Raw genomic sequence first — 23,694 nt, 5'->3', positions numbered from 1 at the left:
GTGCTTTTCGAAATTGGTTTGTGTTGTTGATGAATTGAAATGACATTGAAAATGATTTATTAAGTGATGATGACATAAAATATACTTTTTGATTGAAATAATGTGAAGATTGTGAGAGTGGGAGAAATTAATCCAATTCTTTTTTAACAAAATTAATTTATTAAAATTTGTTTAAATTGATTAATTAAATTAATTAAAATTAATTATCAAAATTATTTAATTAAATCAAATAATTAAGTTAATTACAATTAATTAATTAATTAAATATTTTAATCAATTAAGTAAATCAAAAGAGAAAGAAAATGGACATTAATATTGATTTGGTCATTATGTGTAGGAAAAACATTCAGAACAACCAACCACATAAGCTATAAGCACAGTAGGAAGAACAAAACCATACAAGCAACCTGTAAGATGATTCAGAACAATGCTAATTTGAGGTGAGAGAAAATGAATGGCGTAATACTAATATATTTACAGCCTTAAAACATGGATATTGCAAACCGCAACAGCTCACCATATTGCAATTGTAGTCTAAACAAACCGCAATAAGACAACATAACCGTGCAATATTATAACACCAATCTCAAGCACAAAACATCATTGAGAATTGAAGATGCAATTGAAAGGAGGATAGTACAATATTTACATAATCTTAAATCAAAATGGACCAGACAGCCAAAGATTGAAATCAAACCTCAATAACCAGATACAATACATCTAAAAAGAATGCACTACATATCTAATCCAACCTGGCAGGGATACATCCTCAAACTATAATACTAACCGTCATCCCTTCAGCACTTATAGTTCACATTAATTTAAACCAAAACATCAAGTTCTACAAACAACAACAACAATGGTATCACCCAGTACATGCTTATGCAAGATCACGACAAACAGTAGGATAAAAATAGCTCAACATTTTTAATATAAATTCCTCCTAGTATCCAAGGTAATAGCATGAAACAACAAAGACATCGCCAACTCGACACCATACCAAATTACATTAAAACTGTAATCAACATAATGTGGTTATAAAGTTCGAACATCGTTACCCGCAGTGCCGTTGTGTTGTGGAGGTTTGTTGAGTTCGTATCGCAATGCTTGAATTTCTTGAAGTTGCCGGAATTTCTTCACGGTGAATGGTTGTGAGCGGTTGCGTTGAAGGGTGTTGGTCAGTAGCTGAATCGCAGTGTAACAGCAGCAATCACTTTGAAATCAACCATCTACTTGACACACCCATGGCTCTAAAGCTTCAAACTTCCCCTGAAAAACAGAAATTTACACAACAAAAATCCCAAACTGTTGATGAAGGACGAAGATAGTTGCGGACTGACGAGTCACCGACGGCTTCGGTACGGTGATGATATGAGGGTTTCTTGTAGTGATTGAAGAACTTAGTGGAGGCGGAGGGTTTTTGTGAGGTGAAGAGATGGAATCGGCGGTGGAGAGGCGATTTGGGGGTTTCGATGGAGCGTGAGAGAGGGTGGACGTTGAAGAGACGGAAGAGAGCGGTGGAGCTGGAGTCGCGTGAGCTTGAGCTCGTGGCGGTTTATGGGGTTGAATGAAGGTGATGAAGATGGATGTTTGAGCGGAGGCGAAGGGGTTTCGGTTGGTGGATGGATAGCGGATGAAGGCAAGGCGATGATGATGACGGCGAGTTGGGTTGGTGACGAAGAAGATTTCGGTTGGTGGTGAGGCGGAAGCGATGAAGATTGAAGGTGAGCGATGATTTTGAAGGTAGTGATGAGGGTTTCGTGAGTGATTTGTGAGGGAGCGTCGAGGAAGATGAAGAGGGTTTTGCTGAGAGAGGGAGAGTGAGTCTTTTAAAGAGAGTGATTGTGAGGAAGATTTTCGCAGAGAGTGAGTGAGAGAGTTGGAAGGGTTTTTGTTTTTTTCTGCTGAATGTTTGTTGGTAGTGGAGAGATAGTGGGAGTGAGTGGAGTGCGGTGAATTTTTGTAGAGCGATTTGTATGAGCTGAGAGTGAGCTGGCCAGAGAGGGAAGAGAGACGTTGGAGAGTTTGTGAGATTTTTTTTTTGTCTTTTATGGAAGAGAGAATCCAATGCACACAATTTTTATAATTATTATTTCTAACAAATCATAAAAAAAAACTAACTAATAATTATTTTTAAACTAACTAATATCTAAACTAACTAATATTTATAAAAAAACTAACTAATATTTATAAACAAACTAATATATTAAAAAAAAATAATTTAACTAATATTTAAATTAAACACATTCTAATTATTTTAACTAAATAACTAAACCAAAAAAATATGGACCTATAAAAAAAAAAGAATCGAGTACCAATTTTATTCGGAAAAATTAAACCAGTCACACTAAAATTGTCAGCACAAAACACATTATTTAAAAAATACATTGCTTCCTCAAATTCTGACAATTCAACCGATTTTTTGGTATTCTCAAATAAATTCCTTCTGACTGACATTTTAGGTGTTTATTCATGATGCAAATGTATGTCATGCTATGCGTATGATGCAAAAATGAAACTGAAATTAATTTTGAAAAAAATTAAAGTAAGCCCGGACAAAATTGGGGTACGACAGCTGCCCCTATTTAATTATCTTGAATTCGAAGGTAAGAATGACAATGTCATCATACATTCGTGGTGGAAGGTAATTAAATACGAAAGGATCCGAGTTTTGTCCTTTGGAATGCAATGGATTCTAACAGCACCAAGGTAATAGGGGTAGAATGCCAAATCAATGCCAACCCTCGAGTCAACACTCAAATCTTGCAAAGGTCGTTTTCTGATGTAAAGACAAAACTGTACATGTTTTCTGGCACCAAAAGGATGACAGTAGGACTTGCTATTACCAAAAGGATGATAGTAGTTCACCATGATTGTCAGGATTGTCATCACCAAAAGGATGATGGATAAACCGAGCTTCAAAAGTAGTCATCACCAAAAGGATGATGGTTACAGTGGGTACAACAAAGATCACCGTCACCAAAAGGATGATGGTAAGATCATCAATAATTCTCGCTATCACCAAAAGGATGAAAGTTAGACATAATCCAAAGATTTCCATCACCAAAAGGATGATGTCCATCACCAAAAGGATGATGGTTATCCTGATAAAGTTTCCATTACCGAGAGTATAATATCAAGGATACCACCAAAAGGATGATAGTTGACTCATCAACTTCAAAGATCACCGTCACCAAAAGGATGAAGGTATAATAAAAAGACAAAACTTGTTACCACCAAAAGGATGATAATAAGTCGACAATCACCGTCACCAAAAGGATGAAGGCATTGTCAAACGACAAAACTTGTTACCACCCAAAAGGATGATAATAAGCACACACGCAATTGATCACCATCACCAAAAGGATGAAGGTAGGATCAAGACAAAACTTGTTATCACCAAAAGGATGATAAGAAGTCACAACACGATTGATCACCATCACCAAAAGGATGAAGGTAAGATCAAGACAAACTTGTTATCACCAAAAGGATGATAAGAAGCACACAACACAATTGATCACCATCACCAAAAGGATGAAGGTAGGATCAAGACACAAACTTATTATCACCAAAAGGATGATAATAAGTCAACAATCACCATCACCAAAAGGATGAGGGTATTGTCAAACGACAAAACTTAGTTACCACCAAAAGGATGATAATAAGCACACAACACAATCGATCACCATCACCAAAAGGATGAAGGTAGGATAAAGACACAAACTTATTATCACCAAAAGGATGATAATAAGTCAACAATCACCATCACCAAAAGGATGAGGGTATTGTCAAACGACAAAACTTAGTTACCACCAAAAGGATGATAATAAGCACACACGCAACTGATCACCATCACCAAAAGGATGAAGGTAGGATCAAGACAAAACTTGTTATCACCAAAAGGATGATAAGAAGTCACAACACGATTGATCACCATCACCAAAAGGATGAAGGTAAGATCAAGACAAACTTGTTATCACCAAAAGGATGATAAGAAGCACACAACACAATTGATCACCATCACCAAAAGGATGAAGGTAGGATCAAGACACAAACTTATTATCACCAAAAGGATGATAATAAGTCAACAATCACCATCACCAAAAGGACGAGGGTATTGTCAAACGACAAAACTTAGTTACCACCAAAAGGATGATAATAAGCACACACGCAACTGATCACCATCACCAAAAGGATGAAGGTAGGATCAAGACAAACTTGTTATCACCAAAAGGATGATAATAAGTCAACAATCACCATCACCAAAAGGATGAAGGTATAATTAAAAGACACAACTTTTATCGCCAAAAGGACGATAATAAGTCAACAATCACCATCACCAAAAGGATGAAGGTATTGTCAAACGACAAAACTCGTTACCACCAAAAGGATGATAATAAGTCACACACATAATTGATCGCCATCACCAAAAGGATGAAGGTAGGATCAAGACACAAACTTGTTATCACCAAAAGGATGATAAGAAGTCAACAATCACCATCACCAAAAGGATGAAGGTATTGTCAAACGACAAAACTTAGTTACCACCAAAAGGATGATAATAAGCACACACGCAATTGATCACCATCACCAAAAGGATGAAGGTAGGATCAAGACACAAACTTGTTATCACCAAAAGGATGATAATAAGTCGACAATCACCATCACCAAAAGGATGAAGGTATTGTCAAACAACAAAACTCGTTATCACCAAAAGGATGATAATGAATCAGCAAACACCATCACCAAAAGGATGAAGGTGAGATCATAACTTTGAAACTTGTTACCACTAAAAGGATGATAATAAGTTATAATAACTTCAAATATTGCTGACACCAAAAGGATGACAGTGGGGTTGGACTTTTCAAATGTCACCATCACCAAAAGGATGATAGCTTAAACCAAACTCCATAATCTCTATCACCAAAAGGATGATTTTAGATTAGACTGGACGTCATCACCAAAAGGATGATGATTGAACCAAAATGACAAGGATCCTTATCACCACAAGGATCGCCGACACCAAAAGGATGACAGTAGGCTGTAATAATTGCAAATGTCTCCATTCACCAAAAGGATGAAGGTTGGACCAAAACTCTAAGGATCTTCGATACCAAAAGGATGACAGTAAGATCACAAATGCCAAGGATTTTCCATTACCAAAAGGATAACGGTTACCGTAAACAGGGTGATGGTTAATATTATTCCTCAATGGACTTTCACCAAAAGGATGATAGTGAGAAAAATATTGGAAAAATAAGGCTACTGTCAAAGTTCAGTGAACCTGATTTGCTGAGTAATGTTGGAACATTGTTGGGTAAGATTTGCTTGGGGTATCAACAACAAAAGGTTGCAGAACAAATATTCTCTGGGGAGATGTAGTTTCTGTCAACAAAAGGTTATAGGAAATGACTCAATGAGGGTTGGCCTGGATGCCTACGACTAAACCTTGGATTTTGATCCGTGTTATGTACATGAATGTTATGTATGCGAAGATGTATGAGATGATGCATGTAATGCATGAGATGCATGTTTGAATGCAAAGGATGCTTGGTTTGTTTGGGATTGGCCCCCCCTTTCAAAGGAAATGTATTTTTGGAAACCAATGTTGGTTGTATTTGTTTTTGTGAAGGTGCCACCAAGGTGGGCTTTGGGTTTTTTTTAGTTGTCGATGTGGATTGGACTGTTGATTGGTGACAGGATCTGACTTCCCGACACTCGGTAGTTGATGATGTGATGAACACGTAATAGATGCGGATACTCTTGGTGCCCCAAGTTTGCTTTCTTGCTGATACGTTGTGTATTCGTCTTTGAGAAGATCTCAGTTCCTCTTCTGAGATGTCTGGCCAGCCTGTAACTGAGCATAGCGACGTGATCAACGCATGATGATTGTGCTCTTGACGTGCCCTAAGGATTCTTGTCAAGGTATGATGTTGTACTGGTATGGACTTTGGACATTTTGGTGGTGAATCCAAGCAGTTACTAGTGTCTGATGGAATCTGCTTGACTGACTTGAAGATATTAAGGGAATTTTGCCCCTTTGCAACATGTCTTGCCCTAGAATGTAGGGTGTTCAAAGGAATTCTCCTTGAAAAGGAACTTTAGGAGTGATTATCCCATGACATGGTCTGAGTCTATTTTTCCCAGCTCTTGAATCTTACAATGGTCTGCCCCTGATTAGCCTTTGAGGGCCTGCCCCAGACGGGCTGAGTATTGAAGTGTTTTTCCTCCCTGATCAACCGATGCTTGGAGATTTGTCTTATACTAGCTGCTTCTTAAGTCAATCATGATCAAAAGATGCCATGCCCCTGATTTATGAGATGGGCTTGATTTGTGTCAGCCCCGACGATCAAGTGCCTCTTGAATTGCCCCTTGTTGGAATTTTCTCGATGTCAAGTACTGACCGACAATTAAGAATTGTTATTCAAGAAATGGTAATTTTAATGCAATAGTTATGCAAGTTTTGAAAAACAATCATTCATTTGGAAGTGTTGTGGTAGTGTGTGGCGAGTGGATCATGTGTCCAAACGCGGTGCTTGATTTAGCTGGTGTGTGAGTGATATGGTGAGAATAGAAATTTAGCAAATTTTTAGGAGTCAGTTTACTCAACCTTGCTATAGTATGCTTTCAAAATAAACCCTACTTCAATTAGGTCTTTTGAGGGTTGTAATGTGGCTTGGTTCATGGTTATTGAAACAAAAGGATATAAGGCTCAAAGTTTATTTTAACCCACCCCTTCTTCATGATGATCTCCAATCCTACGTTCAGTTAACTCACACACATTCGTCTTTTGTAAGTGTAAGGATAAAGATGGTGATTCAAGGTCTCTTGGAATGACAACCACCTTATTTCGTTTTTTGGATGTCGCTGACCCTTTGATTTTGGTATGGTGGTCACTGAATCTTGTTTCGTTTTGTTGGAGACTTTCATTGTCTCTTTTGATTTTTGTTTTGATCCCTAACTTTTGCATGGACCGCTTTGTTTGAAGCTTTAATCCATCGGGATTGCCCCTGTTTTTGCCTAAGTCTCCTTTTAGGGTGTTGGACTTAGCGGGCTTTTTCTTTGTTTTTTTTTTTTTTTTGGAAAATTGTGACTGCCAAGTCATTGAAGAACAACCGACATAAAATTTGGATTTGTATGGTTCCTTCGATACTTCAGGATGTGTGCGAAGAATATCATATGGTTGATCCTTGTATGGGATATTTCATCTTGTAATTCGAAAGTGTAGTTAGATTAACTGAACACTACCCTGCCCCAGGTTAAGCGTAAGGGTTTGTAGATCCGAAAGAAACTCCTACTTCTAGGCTCGAAGTGGTTGACTAGGGATTAACTCCTTATCTCTCCAGTGTTTGGGAATTTGAAACAATGCCTGTACATCATCAACAAGGTTTTGTCCGAAAGCATACAGTCATCAACTATGAGTATTTTGTTTTCGTCATCCTCCTTCCAACATTTACTAACAATAGTGCGATGAAGAAAGTGAGGTGGAAAAGTATGTGTTCGTGATTTGCAAATGTGATATATGAGTGAATATGAAAGATTGATTCAAAGCATGCATAATCATCCCATTAATAAAACCAAGTACAGATAACAATGTTTAAAGCATACAGTACTTAGACAAACAAGATCAAATTACAAGAATGCAAAATGGTAAAAATGGCATAATGATCGCCTTCATTCAAATGAACAGGACTTAATCTTCGGATTCTTCGGCAGAATCTCTGCTTGTTCAGGCCGGTGGGAAGCTTTACCTTCGAGCTTCACTCGACTCTACATGCGCTGGCATGGGGTTTGTTGCAACGTTTGGCCTCACTGGCGTGAATGTAAGTGCTTTACTGTCAATCAAATCTTGAACCTTGTGCTTGAAAGCCTTACAGTTCTCTATTGTGTGCCCTGGGGCACCCATGTGATACTCGCAGTAAGCATTGGCGTCGTAGCCTGGAGGATATGGTGGAGTTGCAGGTGTTATCTCCTTTAGAACAACCGATCCATCCTTTAGCAGGTAGGGAAGGATCTTGCTGTATGACACTGGCAAAGGATCGAAATGTCTTTCTGGCCTCCTTGCCCTCTGCTGGTTAGGTGGACGTGGTTGAGCACGTTGCTGTTGGTTCTGATGTTGTTGTTGGTGAGCCGGTTGTTGATAAGGCTGTTGATACCGTTGTTGATATGGTTGCTGATATGGAGGCTGATATGGCGTTGGGACGACAGCGGCAACCTGATTGTAAGGCATAGGAACATGCGAAGGTGCCCTATATCCTCTTCCTCCCATTATGGAATTGGTCTGACCTTCTGGCTTCTTTGGGAGATTAGGGTAAGGTTTCTTCATCCCACTTGAAGCATTAGCAGCACAAGGTAACTTTCCCTTCTTGATCTGGCTCTCGATTCGTTCTCCTACAGAGACAACCTCAGCAAAAGTAGGGAAACTGGATCCTACCATCTTTTCCATGTATTGGGTATGCAGGGTTCCCATAAACATGTCAATTAGCTCTTTGTCAAGGAGAGGAGGTTGGACACGAGCTGCAAGCTCTCTCCACCGCTGTGTGTATTCCTTGAATGACTCGTTGCTGCGTTGAGTCATGTCTTGCAGTTGTGTGCGATTGGGCGCTAGATCAGTGTTGTACTGATAATGCCTGAGGAAAGCTTCAGCAAGGTCTCTCCATGACTGGACCTGACCTCTCTCCAGTTGCATGTACCACTCCAAGGATGCCCCACTAAGGCTATCTTGGAAGTAATGAATCAGGAGTTGATCATTACCGATGTGGGCGGCCATCTTACGGCAATAAGCTCTGAGGTGAGTTCTCGGGCAGCTGATCCCTTTGTATTTGTCAAAGTCGGGGACTTTGAATTTTTGTGGAATCACGAGTCCTGGCACCAGGCACATGTCAACGGCGTCCAAACCGGGAGTAGTGTGAACCTCCAAGGACTTAAACTTTTCCTCCAAAGCATGGAGTCTCTCAACAGCAGGGTCTAGGAGACCTCCAACAACAGGTTTGGCGGGTTGTGGCATGAAGAAAGCGTCATATGGATCATCATCACCTATCACAGATCCGTGTCGAGCAGATGTAACAGAGTGCTCATGGGGGTTCATGTTGACCATTGGAACAGGAATATGGATGGGTCCTCCTTCAGGCTGAGTGGGGTTACCATCAAGTTCAGTTACTCCAGGGATGCTAAGTGATGGCGATCCAAACTCGGCAGCAACTTTCCTAGCTTCAGCGTTAGTCTCAGCATCCTTCTCCTTTTGGGCCAAGAGTAACATGGTTTCCAGCAAGCGATCCATCTTTGCCTGCATGGAGTCAATGTCGGTCCTCATTGAAACTTGGTTGGCTTCAAGCTGTTCGAGTGTCATCTTGTAGTTGCGGCGTGTCTCGTACCGGTGTCGAGTAGTCAGCGTTTACTGGACAAAGGGTAGAACATGGTGTAAGCTTTTGTTTCTGGAAGATGAAATGCAATGCATGTTTATGATATGCAAATGCATGAAATTTTGCCAGGTTTTTTGCAAAGGAATACAGACTCAAGATTATTCACACGTCAGGTACGTCAGGATAAAAGGAAGAAGCAAAGATTTCTCTGATCACAAGAAATTCCCCAAAGGTAGGTTCTAAAGTTATGTTTTCAAGGAAGGAACTTAGACTCACGGATCAAGTTCAAAACTTCCTCGCAATGGTGGGCTAGCCACATCATGATGGGAGTTCTGAAATGATCTAATCTAAGTGGGATTCTCGTATTGTACGAACAGGGTGTACACCCTTCGGTTCAATACTACATAATCACCGATTATGAAAACAAAACTTGGTTTTAAGGCGAGGTCCCTAGAGTCACGGATCGTGTTTAGAACCTCCACCGCAATGATGGGCTAGCCATATTGTGATGGGAACTCCAAACAGATCTACTCTAGGTGGAGTCTTCGTATTGTCCCAATGAGGTGTACACCCCCCGGTTCAATACTACACAACTCCGGGTTCTAAGTTTTTTCTCGAAGCTCGGGTATGGAGCTTATCTCACAACATACATCAAGCCCCATACTATAGTAACAAAATACATTATATACAATACAAGTAATGAGAATAAAATACAAAGAAATAAACATGGAAGAAAAGAATATCTTCCAACAGTCATAGCAAAATCAGACTAAGTTAGGCTAGACTCTCTCTTGCTTGGAGCAGAGTCCCCAGCAGAGTCGCCAGGCTGTCGCACCTCAAAAAAATGATGATAATGCGATCCCTCGCGATAGGACGCGGAAAAAATGTCGTTCGAAACAGAGTCGCCACCGAACTTTATTCATTCCAATGAAGGAATAGGAAAATATCGAGAAAACCTTTAGAAATAAGAACAATGGTCATCGCAACCATATTCGGGTTCGGGAGTCGATTACGTAAGGGGAAGGTATTAGCACCCCTTACGTCCGTTGTACTCAACGGGAACCTTTTAGTCTGATTTTGCTATTTGACTGTTAATTGACTGTTTATCTGCTTGCTTCGAGTGATTTATAATTGATGATAGATATGGATGAAGACCTCAGGAGGGGATATGGGAGGTTTTTTATTAGTGTGCTTGCGAAGATACAACAATCTCCTGCCTACGTATCCTTATGGTGCAATAAGGAAATCAGAGCAATCGTAGTTCGGGCTACTACGAATATTTGGTGTGTTTTGTTTTGATGAACGACTGTATACGTCGGCGTTCTAAAGGCTAAACTCTGGCTTGTCTACTCTCGGGGGAGGCTCTAGCACTGGTTTGTTGTGCGCATTAGAAAGGATTGACAGTGTTCTTTTTGAAGGAGTTTTGGTCACGCGGGGGTGACGAGTTGAATTGATGTGTTTGGGTCTGATTGGTTTCGATCGCTCGGGGGCGAGAAATTAGGTTGATTTGTTGGAGATGTTTTTGAAGAACGACGAAAGATTGAGCAATGTGGCGTACACCAATCGTCCAATCCTTTCGAGGAATAATAAGGCGTACGCCTTCTATTCCCTTTTTCGTTCGAATTTTTATCGAAAGTTTGTTTGTGGATGTTGAATACGCACGGTAGTGAGGCGTACGCCTCCTACTTGCTTTATTCAAGGAATAACGAGGCGTACGCCACCTATTCCATTATCCAAGTTTATTTAATGTGTTTTGGTCGGAAGTCGATAATTTGTGCAATATGGCGTACGCCAATTATCCAAATAATCGAGAGATTGTGAGGCGTACGCCACCCATCTCTTATCATCCGAAGTTTAATTTTAAAAAAAGATATGTTAGGATGTTTGTATGTGATTTACGAAAGCAGTTTGAATTTTGGATTGGTAGGTTTGGATTTGTCGATGATTTGAGCTTACTCGATTGTGGTTTTGAATTGATGACGAAGATTCGAGCAATGTGGCGTACGCCAATTATTCGAATAATCGAAAGATAGTAAGGCGTACGCCTCCTATCCTCTTTTCATCTGAAATAAGGAATTAAAAGGTTGTAGAATTTGTAGTTGATTTGAAATATTGTGGTTTGAATGAGGTTTTAATTTGATGACAAAGATTCGAGCAATGTGGCGTACGCCAATTATTCGAATAATCAAAAGATAGTGAGGCGTATGCCTCCTATCCTCTTTTCATCTAAAATGTGGAATAAAAAGGATTTGGATTTGATTTAGAAAGTGAGGTTTGAATGTATATGATTAAGGTTTAATCGGATGACAAGAACTCGCGCAATATGGCGTACGCCAATTATTCGAGTGCTTGAGAAATAGTGAAGCGTACGCTTCCTATCTCCTTTTCATCCCAAGTTTATGTTTAAAAGAGAAAATTCTTTTTGAAATTGAATAATTTGGAAAAATGATTTGAACTTGTGCTTATAAAGAAAAATGAGTTTATTTAGTGTATTATTTCATCTACTCGATTAATCAATAACCAAGTAGATTTCATTGTAAGGAAGCCCAAGAGTAAGCTATGTGAGTTTGATGGCGATGCGAAGCGCAATCGACTTACAAGGGTGTTTTAAAAATGGACTCGATATTTGGATCGAGAATTGTGATTTGTGCTTTTCGAAATTGGTTTGTGTTGTTGATGAATTGAAATGACATTGAAAATGATTTATTAAGTGATGATGACATAAAATATACTTTTTGTTTGAAATAATGTGAAGATTGTGAGAGTGGGAGAAATTAATCCAATTCTTTTTTAACAAAATTAATTTATTAAAATTTGTTTAAATTGATTAATTAAATTAATTAAAATTAATTATCAAAATTATTTAATTAAATCAAATAATTAAGTTAATTACAATTAATTAATTAATTAAATATTTTAATCAATTAAGTAAATCAAAAGAGAAAGAAAATGGACATTAATATTGATTTGGTCATTATGTGTAGGAAAAACATTCAGAACAACCAACCACATAAGCTATAAGCACAGTAGGAAGAACAAAACCATACAAGCAACCTGTAAGATGATTCAGAACAATGCTAATTCTGAGGTGAGAGAAAATGAATGGCGTAATACTAATATATTTACAGCCTTAAAACATGGATATTGCAAACCGCAACAGCTCACCATATTGCAATTGTAGTCTAAACAAACCGCAATAAGACAACATAACCGTGCAATATTATAACACCAATCTCAAGCACAAAACATCATTGAGAATTGAAGATGCAATTGAAAGGAGGATAGTACAATATTTACATAATCTTAAATCAAAATGGACCAGACAGCCAAAGATTGAAATCAAACCTCAATAACCAGATACAATACATCTAAAAAGAATGCACTACATATCTAATCCAACCTGGCAGGGATACATCCTCAAACTATAATACTAACCGTCATCCCTTCAGCACTTATAGTTCACATTAATTTAAACCAAAACATCAAGTTCTACAAACAACAACAACAATGGTATCACCCAGTACATGCTTATGCAAGATCACGACAAACAGTAGGATAAAAATAGCTCAACATTTTTAATATAAATTCCTCCTAGTATCCAAGGTAATAGCATGAAACAACAAAGACATCGCCAACTCGACACCATACCAAATTACATTAAAACTGTAATCAACATAATGTGGTTATAAAGTTCGAACATCGTTACCCGCAGTGCCGTTGTGTTGTGGAGGTTTGTTGAGTTCGTATCGCAATGCTTGAATTTCTTGAAGTTGCCGGAATTTCTTCACGGTGAATGGTTGTGAGCGGTTGCGTTGAAGGGTGTTGGTCAGTAGCTGAATCGCAGTGTAACAGCAGCAATCACTTTGAAATCAACCATCTACTTGACACACCCATGGCTCTAAAGCTTCAAACTTCCCCTGAAAAACAGAAATTTACACAACAAAAATCCCAAACTGTTGATGAAGGACGAAGATAGTTGCGGACTGACGAGTCACCGACGGCTTCGGTACGGTGATGATATGAGGGTTTCTTGTAGTGATTGAAGAACTTAGTGGAGGCGGAGGGTTTTTGTGAGGTGAAGAGATGGAATCGGCGGTGGAGAGGCGATTTGGGGGTTTCGATGGAGCGTGAGAGAGGGTGGACGTTGAAGAGACGGAAGAGAGCGGTGGAGCTGGAGTCGCGTGAGCTTGAGCTCGTGGCGGTTTATGGGGTTGAATGAAGGTGATGAAGATGGATGTTTGAGCGGAGGCGAAGGGGTTTCGGTTGGTGGATGGATAGCGGATGAAGGCAAGGCGATGATGATGACGGCGAGTTGGGTTGGTGACGAAGAAGATTTCGGTTGGTGGTGAGGCGGAAGCGATGAAGATTGAAGGTGAGCGATGATTTTGAAGGTAGTGATGAGGGTTTCGTGAGTGATTTGTGAGGGAGCGTCGAGGAAGATGAAGAGGGTTTTGCTGAGAGAGGGAGAGTGAGTCTTTTAAAGAGAGTGATTGTGAGGAAGATTTTCGCAGAGAGTGAGTGAGAGAGTTGGAAGGGTTTTTGTTTTTTTCTGCTGAATGTTTGTTGGTAGTGGAGAGATAGTGGGAGTGAGTGGAGTGCGGTGAATTTTTGCAGAGCGATTTGTATGAGCTGAGAGTGAGCTGGCCAGAGAGGGAAGAGAGACGTTGGAGAGTTTGTGAGATTTTTTTTTTGTCTTTTATGGAAGAGAGAATCCAATGCACACAATTTTTATAATTATTATTTCTAACAAATCATAAAAAAAAACTAACTAATAATTATTTTTAAACTAACTAATATCTAAACTAACTAATATTTATAAAAAAACTAACTAATATTTATAAACAAACTAATATATTAAAAAAAAAATAATTTAACTAATATTTAAATTAAACACATTCTAATTATTTTAACTAAATAACTAAACCAAAAAAATATGGACCTATAAAAAAAAAAGAATCGAGTACCAATTTTATTCGGAAAAATTAAACCAGTCACACTAAAATTGTCAGCACAAAACACATTATTTAAAAAATACACTGCTTTTCAAATTCTGACAATTCAACCGATTTTTTGGTATTCTCAAATAAATTCCTTCTGACTGACATTTTAGGTGTTTATTCATGATGCAAATGTATGTCATGCTATGTGTATGATGCAAAAATGAAACTGAAATTAATTTTGAAAAAAATTAAAGTAAGCCCGGACAAAATTGGGGTACGACAGCAGATGAATTCCACAAGTCACAGGTTCAAAATAACAGCTTCCCAATGATCATGTTGTAGATGAACTCAGAGAGATCTTGAATGATGTATCAGATGAAGTTTCAAACTGCAAGCACTTGGTTTCTCAATAAGTTGGCATTGGCCAAGTCCTTTAGCATAGGAATGTTGCCTAGATTCTAAGTCCATTTGTCCAAGATCAAGCCAACAGTTCACTCAAAAGTCTTTTAGGGTTTTTTGTTATTATTATGTACATTAATGGTCAAAGACCACATAAACAAGCAAAGTATACACAAACAAAATATATCACACAATATGGTCCAAATGGACAAAGTGAAAATTGCATTAACATAAACAATTAGAATGATATGAACAATGGCAAAATGAATAAAAGCTAGAATTAAATGGAATTAAAATAAAGTGCTTGAATTTAAAAGTTAGTAGTTAATAGGTTAGAAGTTAGTATTGTTTTGCTTTTGCTTTTCATTTTAAGACATTCTTTGGAGAACACTCAACACACTTATCACAAGCATGGATCTTTGAACCAAGACATCTTCCAAAGGAAGGGAAAAAGGCCAAGTTTCCACACAATACCATGAAAGAGGGGAGACTTACAATCTCACTAACTATAATGCTTATGCCTTTTATGTGACAAATTTAACGCTATGTTAAGCAATCGTAATTGGACTTATGTAGACGTCAGAACTATTTGAGGTCGGTCAATAGAATTTTAGTGTTAATACATGTTAAAGACATAGTATAATAGCCTATGCTCACGAAACATACCACACAAAAAAAAAGGATATGCAAAAGGTGTGGCCTAATCTCATCCATACTCGTGTTAATTTTTCAATCAACTAGCATTAGGACTTTGAGATATCATAGGCCAAATGGAATAAATGAATGAAGAAGGGGAATGAGATGAAGTGGGAGGGGAATGGATGAAATCACAAATTGGTCAACGGAGGACTTTTACCAAATTAATATCATTCATTCATTTTGGGAGATGGAATGTACATTCCATCAATTCCCTAAATCCAATGATATTAAGTTGACAAAGTCAAATCAACCTTGACCAAGGCCCAACAACAATAGTCAAACATAAACAAGTCATCACAATTGGGCAACAAAATTATTTGCCATTTTTTCAAATTAAAAATACTAAAATAGTGCATTTAAATTAAATATGGTGTGTCCAATTCCTAAAACCTCATCAAAACACCAAAGAAATGGCCATGAGATTTACCATAGGTCAAACAAGGTCAAAGGACCTTGGAGAAAAAAATTCATAATTTTTGGACACTTAAAAATATTTTTAAACAATTAAAAACAAATGCAAAATCAATTAAATCATGAAAAATATTAATAATGATCCAAAAAATAATTTTAATTCAGAATATGAAAGAGGAAAATATTTGAAATTTTTTGGTGAAACTCTCATATTTTTTGGATCAATATTAAATTTAATATGAACTAATGAAAATAATGCAATTAAAATGAAAATTAAAATATCAGAGAAAACGTGGACCACTTGATCTCCCTCATTAATTGAGGATGCAGATCAAGTGGTCACAAACTCGCTATCCACGATGGACTTTAATCAGCGCGCCATAACCTTGGTAATTCAAACCAACACACGAGATTATTTCATTTCAAAAGGATCATGTGGCTCAGAACCATCCAGTTCGCTTTGAATCTGCCTACTGGATTCCCTTGGGGAATGCAACCTAATTTTGTGCCAGAGGGTTTCGCTCCCACTTTTTCTTCCATGCCGGCATCTAGCCCGGTCATGTCTGTGCCACCTCCCATTGTGCACACTTTGCCGCGTGTAGAAGACACCATCTATCACTCTGAGCTGTCTGAGGGTCCGGATGTCTATGAGAAGATGGATGAGATGAAAGACCAATTCGTTGAGCTACGCAAGGAACTGAAAATGTTGAGAGGCAAAGATCTGTTTGGGAAGAGTGATGTTGAATTGTGCTTAGTGCCCAATGTGAAAATCCCTGTGAAATTCAAAGTGCTTGACTTTGAGAAGTATAAAGGGAACTCTTGTTCGCTCAGTCGTCTTGTGATGTATGCCCGCAAGATGTCAACCCAGACAGATAATGATCAACTACTGATTCACTATTTCTAGGATAGCTTGACAGGTGTTGTGCTCCATTGGTATATGGGGCTAGATAGTGCAAGCATCCGCACTTTCAATGATTTAGGAGAGGCTTTCGTGTAACAGTACAAGTACAATATGGATATGGCGCCAGATAGGGACCAGCTGAGGTCCATGTCTCAGAAAGATAAGGAGACATTCAAATAGTATGCCCAGCAATGGAGGGAGTTGGCTGCCCAGATCACTCCTCCTTTGGAGGAGAAGGAGATGACGAAAATATTTCTCAAAACCCTGAGTTCATTTTACTATGAAAGTATGATTGCCAGTGCCCCCAATGATTTTACCGAAATGGTAAATATGGGGATGATGTAGTGGGGTATTCGTTACCATTAGAGATATTGACTAAATCCAAGGTAAATCATACAAGTCGAGTCGCCACCGCACTTCTATTTATCCAAAGGAATTGTTAGAAAGCGAACAAAAACCTAAAAGTTTTGTCGAATCAAAAACTAGTAAAAATGTCAGAGATCTGGGTAAGGGGGTTGGTTATGCAATGGGAAGGTATTAGGCACCCAAAGCATCCTAGGTACTCCTAGGGAGCCCTTTCACATTTGTTGCAAAGGTTGTTGTTTTTTTTATGAAAATTTATTTGTGAAAACATGATTTAAGGGATGGGAAAAGTGTGTATGTTTATCTAATGTACTACTTACTAAAAGAAGGGTCAAAAGAAAATGACTCGCACGGATATCGCATCAACTGCATACGTATCTCGTCTGAATAGGAGAATCAGAGTCTTCGTAGCTCGGCTACCTATGGGTTAAAGAGGAGTTTGCTCGCTAAGATATCGCGTCTTATGCCTACGTATCTCATCTGGGATGAAAACCAGAGCAAGACGTAGTTCAACCACCTATGGGGTAAGGGTTGTGTTTTGGGGTGAACGACGTTACTACGCAATCTACCGGATGCTCGACCTTTGGAGACTTACTCGCCTGTAGTAGAAGGAGATAACGTGTTCTTAGGAGAAGAAAATCAATGAGTTTGGGGTGTTTAGGGATGCTCATGCAAAAAGGCAGTCCTAGATGAAGGAATCGCGCTACCTTAAATGACATGCCATGAGAGGCTATATGAAACCTAACAAATCGGTAACATGCGGGAAAAGTAAAGGGATCGAGAGATCTACTGTACGGGTAAAGATCCGAAGTAACAACAATTAGATAAATAAGAAACCCAAATACTCTTCCAAGCTAAACACCATCAAAGAAAGCGAGTCAGTACAGGTAATCGGAATAAACCTCCAGGTGGTATCCCATAAATAAAGTGGAACACCAGGCAAGCCATCTCTGCAAGAGTCATATGAGCCCTCACAAAACAAAACTCAACAAATAGGTTAGAGAAACAAGATAGGGTAATCAGGAGTTGCCCCCAAATCAAATTGTAACCACATGAATCATGCCATTAAAATTCACAAAAAGCTCACAAAAAGCAACCAAGGGTAGGAGGCCTAAACCTCTTGTCAAACACATGCATCAAAAGGGTATCAAATTCACCCATAATACCTCATACATTCAGAGCATTCAAATTAAAAGCATAAAGTAATGGGAATAAGGAAAACCTGACTGGAGAGATCGAATGAAATTGAATTGCCCGGTTGGGTTTGCAAAGCAATCTGAGGGTTTATATGAGAGGGAATTGGTTCTTTGCCGATGAGTTCCCTTCAGTCTCTGAAGGTTGCTCTGAACTCTGTTAGCTCTTCTCTCACTATCTTTTTCCCTGCCAGGGTAATAGGAATAGAATTTCTTTTGTTTCACTGAAACTCTGAATTTATAACCTGATTTTTGTGGACCTGTGGGCTCAAATGAGAGAGGCCCAAGTCCAAAAATTTTCTGTTATATTTTATTTATTTATTTATTTATTTAATATTTTTTTTTGACGTTTTTCATTTTTTTTTAAACATGTGGGCTTCACCTAGCGAGCATGACAGTTCAAGAAATTCCTCTGAGCGTAGGTGATTCTGGTGGCTTTTCTTGGGACTCGCTAGGCGACCCATTATGCTCGCCTAGCGAACATGACAGCTCATGAATAAACTTTTGCTCCTTCAAGATTAACGTTTTGACTAACGAATAGACCCCATTTGAACCTGTTGGAACTATCTCAAGCCATTCCCTTGTGTTGACTGATCATCTAAATAGAACCCATAAAGTGTCTTGGATGATACTCAAGCTTCAAACAAAAGATGTTAGTGACACATTTTTATGCTTTTGTTTAGTACACAAAAGTAAGAGAAACAATGATGTATAATTCACGCATGCTTGGTGATCTCAAACCAATCACAAGGAGTCTCACCCAAAGGCAAAGGGAACCAGGATGCTAAAGATCCTTGAGACAATGCAAATGCAATGTTATGGTGCCATGAGGGATCTTAGGGTCAAAATTGGGGTCTTACGCCCCTATTTAAGGTCATTCTAGTCGGAGAAGTGAAGGTTAAAATTTTCCCTCGACGGGGTAGAATGGGCTTAAATAATAACAAAGAGACGAATTTTTGGTCCCTAAGAGACCTCATGATGCAAATGTAGGTATGAAAAATGGTAGCACTCTGTGGAGATATGTGTCCACAAAAACAAAGAAATCAGAAGCCACTGATAATCCATATGAGCAATTCACTCCATGGGACCAAGACCCTGGGGACTCTCCTGGGGATAGAAAAGGGATAAAAATGCGCGAGCAGGTCACGACTCAAAGCGTGGGGAACAGAATTCCAAAGGGAAAAGATCCCATGGAAAGACTCGAGCTGACTCGAAGATGCATGTATTAGGGAATATGCCAATACAGCAAAAAACTATCCACAGTGGATACTTCGGATAAAATCTGGATGAAAACAATCCACTAAGGGACTTCGCTGGGGATGTCCACAAGGACACTCCTGGGGAAGCAGCGGGACGAGGTATTACCGGCTACTGGGTAATAAGCTCAAGGAGACATGTGATCTGAACGCCAGGTATGAGGGTGAGAGATACAACATGCTCAGGAAGAGATGAATATCTAAGCCCGGTATAAGGGTGAGAGATATCAAAACTTCAAAACGTCTGAGGAAAACCTAAAAGGTATACTTCAACACAGGGATTCTGACTCCACAGGGGACAAAAAGTCATAATAGGGAGCAGAGAGGAAGGAACACCAGGGATACCGGTTACTGGGCATATAATAGGTGACCAACCAAGGCGTGAATTGGGGAATATTCCCAAAACACTCATCATCCAAAAGAGGGCTAAAAGCAAACTCGATTACAGGATGGATATTCGACTCCACAAAGGGGATACGAATCTTACTCAACTTGGGAAGAACAAAAGGCTTCAGACCCGAGAGTGCATGAGATATACTATCTATTACCGTCAGAACATAGATAATATACTCGCACGGACGATTATCCACAACTTGTTATTGGGTTAATAAAGGATAAATCGACCGAAAAGAAAAGGCATCGGGATACCGAAACTAGGTATATAATGATGACCAATTCAGGGGAGAAACAATCGTTACCAACAACAACAAGGTAGACGAGAGATGACCCGCTGGGGATAAATTGCATAATCAGGGCAATTATCCAAGCAGATGAGGGGATATCATCACCGAATATTGGATGAAGATAACTGTCACCAATTAAAGATGAGCAAAAATAGTTACTCTGCAAAAAGGGACGAAATAGGGTTTACAACTACCGGCATGAGGGTAGAGAAACACAGACTCCGCCGGGGATAATAATTACTAATTATTGATCAATTATTCATTTACCACGGGGAAACAGGAAAAGAGTCTCAAGAGACCGATCTAGGATCAAACTAGATAGGCACACCAAATCAAGACTTGTCCCGGTGAGGATATAACTCAATGGGGAAAACCATCCCAGTATATGTGTTGGGAAGGAACAAAAACAATCAACATCCACGAGGATATAACCCGGTGGGGAATATGGAAGAAAGGATAGACGCTTTCTGCCTATGGAGCTGACTCTATATGGAGAGATCAGACACACACGTCTGCTCGGGGAAGTATATCACCAAATAGCAGGAGAAAACACACAACGATATATGGCAAAGAATGCAACATGAATATCTGAATGTTATAATTATGCATGAATATGCATGGTTTATGTATGATGTATGCTGATAGACAGACATATCTAACACAACCAGGTCCAGGAATCAACCACCCGGTACTACATCTCAAGAGAGAAAGCCAAGTTCACCGGAGAGTATCCAATCTGCTGGGGATCAGAGATACCAGGAAGCAAAGAACTCTGCAGGGGATGAATCATCAATCATTCCAACTGGGGACGAGAGTTATCACAGACAAGGTCCACCACACCAACAACTCTACTGGGGAATCTATCCGAGGAGATAAAGGATTTATCGGGATCAACCACCAAATACCGCTCTTGCCCAAAGAGATTCAAGTTGCTGAGGAAGAAAGATTGCTACTCTGCTAAAGGGAAGAGAGGTGACTCTCGACAAGCAATCCACTTGGTAGGATAAACCACAAAGGGGTTCCGGAGGGAGGAGATACAGTCATGCCAGGAATATGGACAAAAATCTTACCCTGTTGGGGATCGTACCACCCTTGGGAGAGCACTAAGGATCTCCTAAGTATCCTTTCGTCATTGTGAATGTTCACTTTGTTTAAAAACAAATTATAAAAAATTTTATCCTTTAAAACAATGATATTTTCTTAATCAAAACATGCAAAACATTTGTTGAATAGAAACAGATAAGAGTGCCAATAATTAGATAAAAGGCTCAAATTTATTTGATAGAATGGTAGTCTACGAATGGCAAGACTCCGTAGATCTTTACAAATTTGAAATTGGTGATATATATTGGAAAAGGGCTACATTGAACATAATGACCATTTCTCCACCAATTCTGAATCCGATGTATTTGAAGCTTTGGCTGATAATGAGCAAGGATCTCTGACGGGCGTCAGTTGTAGAACAAAGTCTTGTCAGGATGCAGTTACTTGCCAAATCCCTAATTTTTTCCTAGATTGCCCCAGGATGAGGTACTCAATCTAGCGGGATACCTATATTCATTTTTCATGTCTCTAACTTTTGCCTGGACCGCCCTTTCGGGTTTTCAATCCACCGAGACGCTCATTTTTGCCTAAGCCGCCCTTTCGGGTTTTCAACTTAGCGAGCTATTTAGTTTTTTATTTTTTTAGGCGAAGTATTTCTTGACTGAATCTGAATTCACAGGACGAGTGAAATCCTCCCCATCCATAGTTGTAAGTATCAAAACACCGCCTGAAAAGGCTCTCTTAACAACATACGGACCCTCATAATTCGGAGTCCACTTGCCCATGGAATCGGGCGCGAAAGACAAAACTTTCTTGAGCACAAGGTTACCTTCTCGGAACACACGAGGCTTGACCTTCTTATCAAAATCTTTCTTCATCCTCTGCTGATATAACTGACCATGGCACATGGCAGTCAATCTCTATTCTTCTATCAAGTTCAGCTGGTCATAACGACTCTGAACCCATTCAGCATCAGTCAACTTGGCCTCCATCAAGACTCTCATTGATGGGATCTCCACCTTTACTGGGAGTACCGCCTCCATGCCATAAACAAGAGAGAAAGGGGTTGCCCCTGTTGAAGTGCGGACAGATGTACGATATCCATGCAAAGTGAATGGTAGTATCTCATGCCAATCTTTGTACGTAACAACCATCTTTTGGATAATTTTCTTAATGTTCTTATTAGCAGCTTCAACAACCCCATTCATCTTGGGTCTGTACGGAGAAGAATTATGATGTGCAATCTTGAATTCACTACACAGCTCTTTCATCATCTTGTTATTCAAGTTAGATCCATTATCAGTAATGATGTTATCTGGCACACCATATCGGCATATGAGTTGATTCTTGATAAACTTCACGACCACCTGCCTGGTCACATTTCCATACGACGCCGCTTCAACCCTCTTGGTGAAGTAATAAATTGCTACGAGAATAAATCTGTGTCCATTGGACGCTTTCGGCACTATCATGCCAATCATGTCAACTCCCCACATGGAGAAAGGCCATGGTGATGAGATCACATTCAAAAGTGTCGGGGGAATATGAATCTTATCAGCATAAATCTGACACTTGTGGCATTTCTTCACAAATTTGCAGCAGTCAGACTCCATTGTCATCCAATAGTAGCCTGCTCTCAACATCTTTCTAGCCATGGCATGTCCATTGGAATGAGTACCAAATGAACCCTCATGGACCTCAGTCATCAACAGGTCTGCTTCGTGTCTATCCACGCATCTGAGCAGAACCATGTCAAAATTTCTTTTGTAAAGCACTTCGCCATTGAGGTAGAAACTGCCTGACAATCTCCTCAAAGTTTTCCTATCTTTTACAGATGCCCCAGGCGGGTAAATATGGCTTTGAAGGAAACACTTGATATCATAATACCACGGCTTATCATCCTTTACTTCTTCTACTGCAAATACATGAGCTGGTCTGTCCAAGCGCATCACGGTGATATTGGGGACTTCATTCCAAAGTTTAACCACAATCATCGAAGCAAGTGTAGCAAGAGCATCTGTCATCCGATTCTCATCTCGAGAAATATGATGGAAGTCAACCTTAGTAAAGAACGTTGAAATCCTCCTCGCATAATCTCTGTATGGAATGAGGCCGGGCTGATTCGTTTCCCATTCACCCTTAATCTGATTAACAACGAGGGCCGAATCACCATATACATCAAGATGCTTGATCCTTAGATCAATACATTCCTCCAATCCCATAATACAGGCCTCATACTCAGCCATATTATTCGTGCATTTGAAAGTTAGACTTGCTGTAAAAGGAATATGCGCGCCCTGAGGAGTAATAATCACGACCCCAATACCATTTCCATACTGATTTACAGCGCCATCAAACACCATACTCCATCTGGAACCAGGCTCTGGCCCTTCATCAAGTGTAGGCTCATCGCAATCTTTCACTTTCAAATACAGAATTTCCT

This window comes from Lathyrus oleraceus, chromosome 3, assembly GCF_024323335.1.
Source record: "Lathyrus oleraceus cultivar Zhongwan6 chromosome 3, CAAS_Psat_ZW6_1.0, whole genome shotgun sequence".
Taxonomy (NCBI): Eukaryota; Viridiplantae; Streptophyta; class Magnoliopsida; order Fabales; family Fabaceae; genus Lathyrus; species Lathyrus oleraceus.
This window is presented reverse-complemented; position numbering follows the sequence as displayed.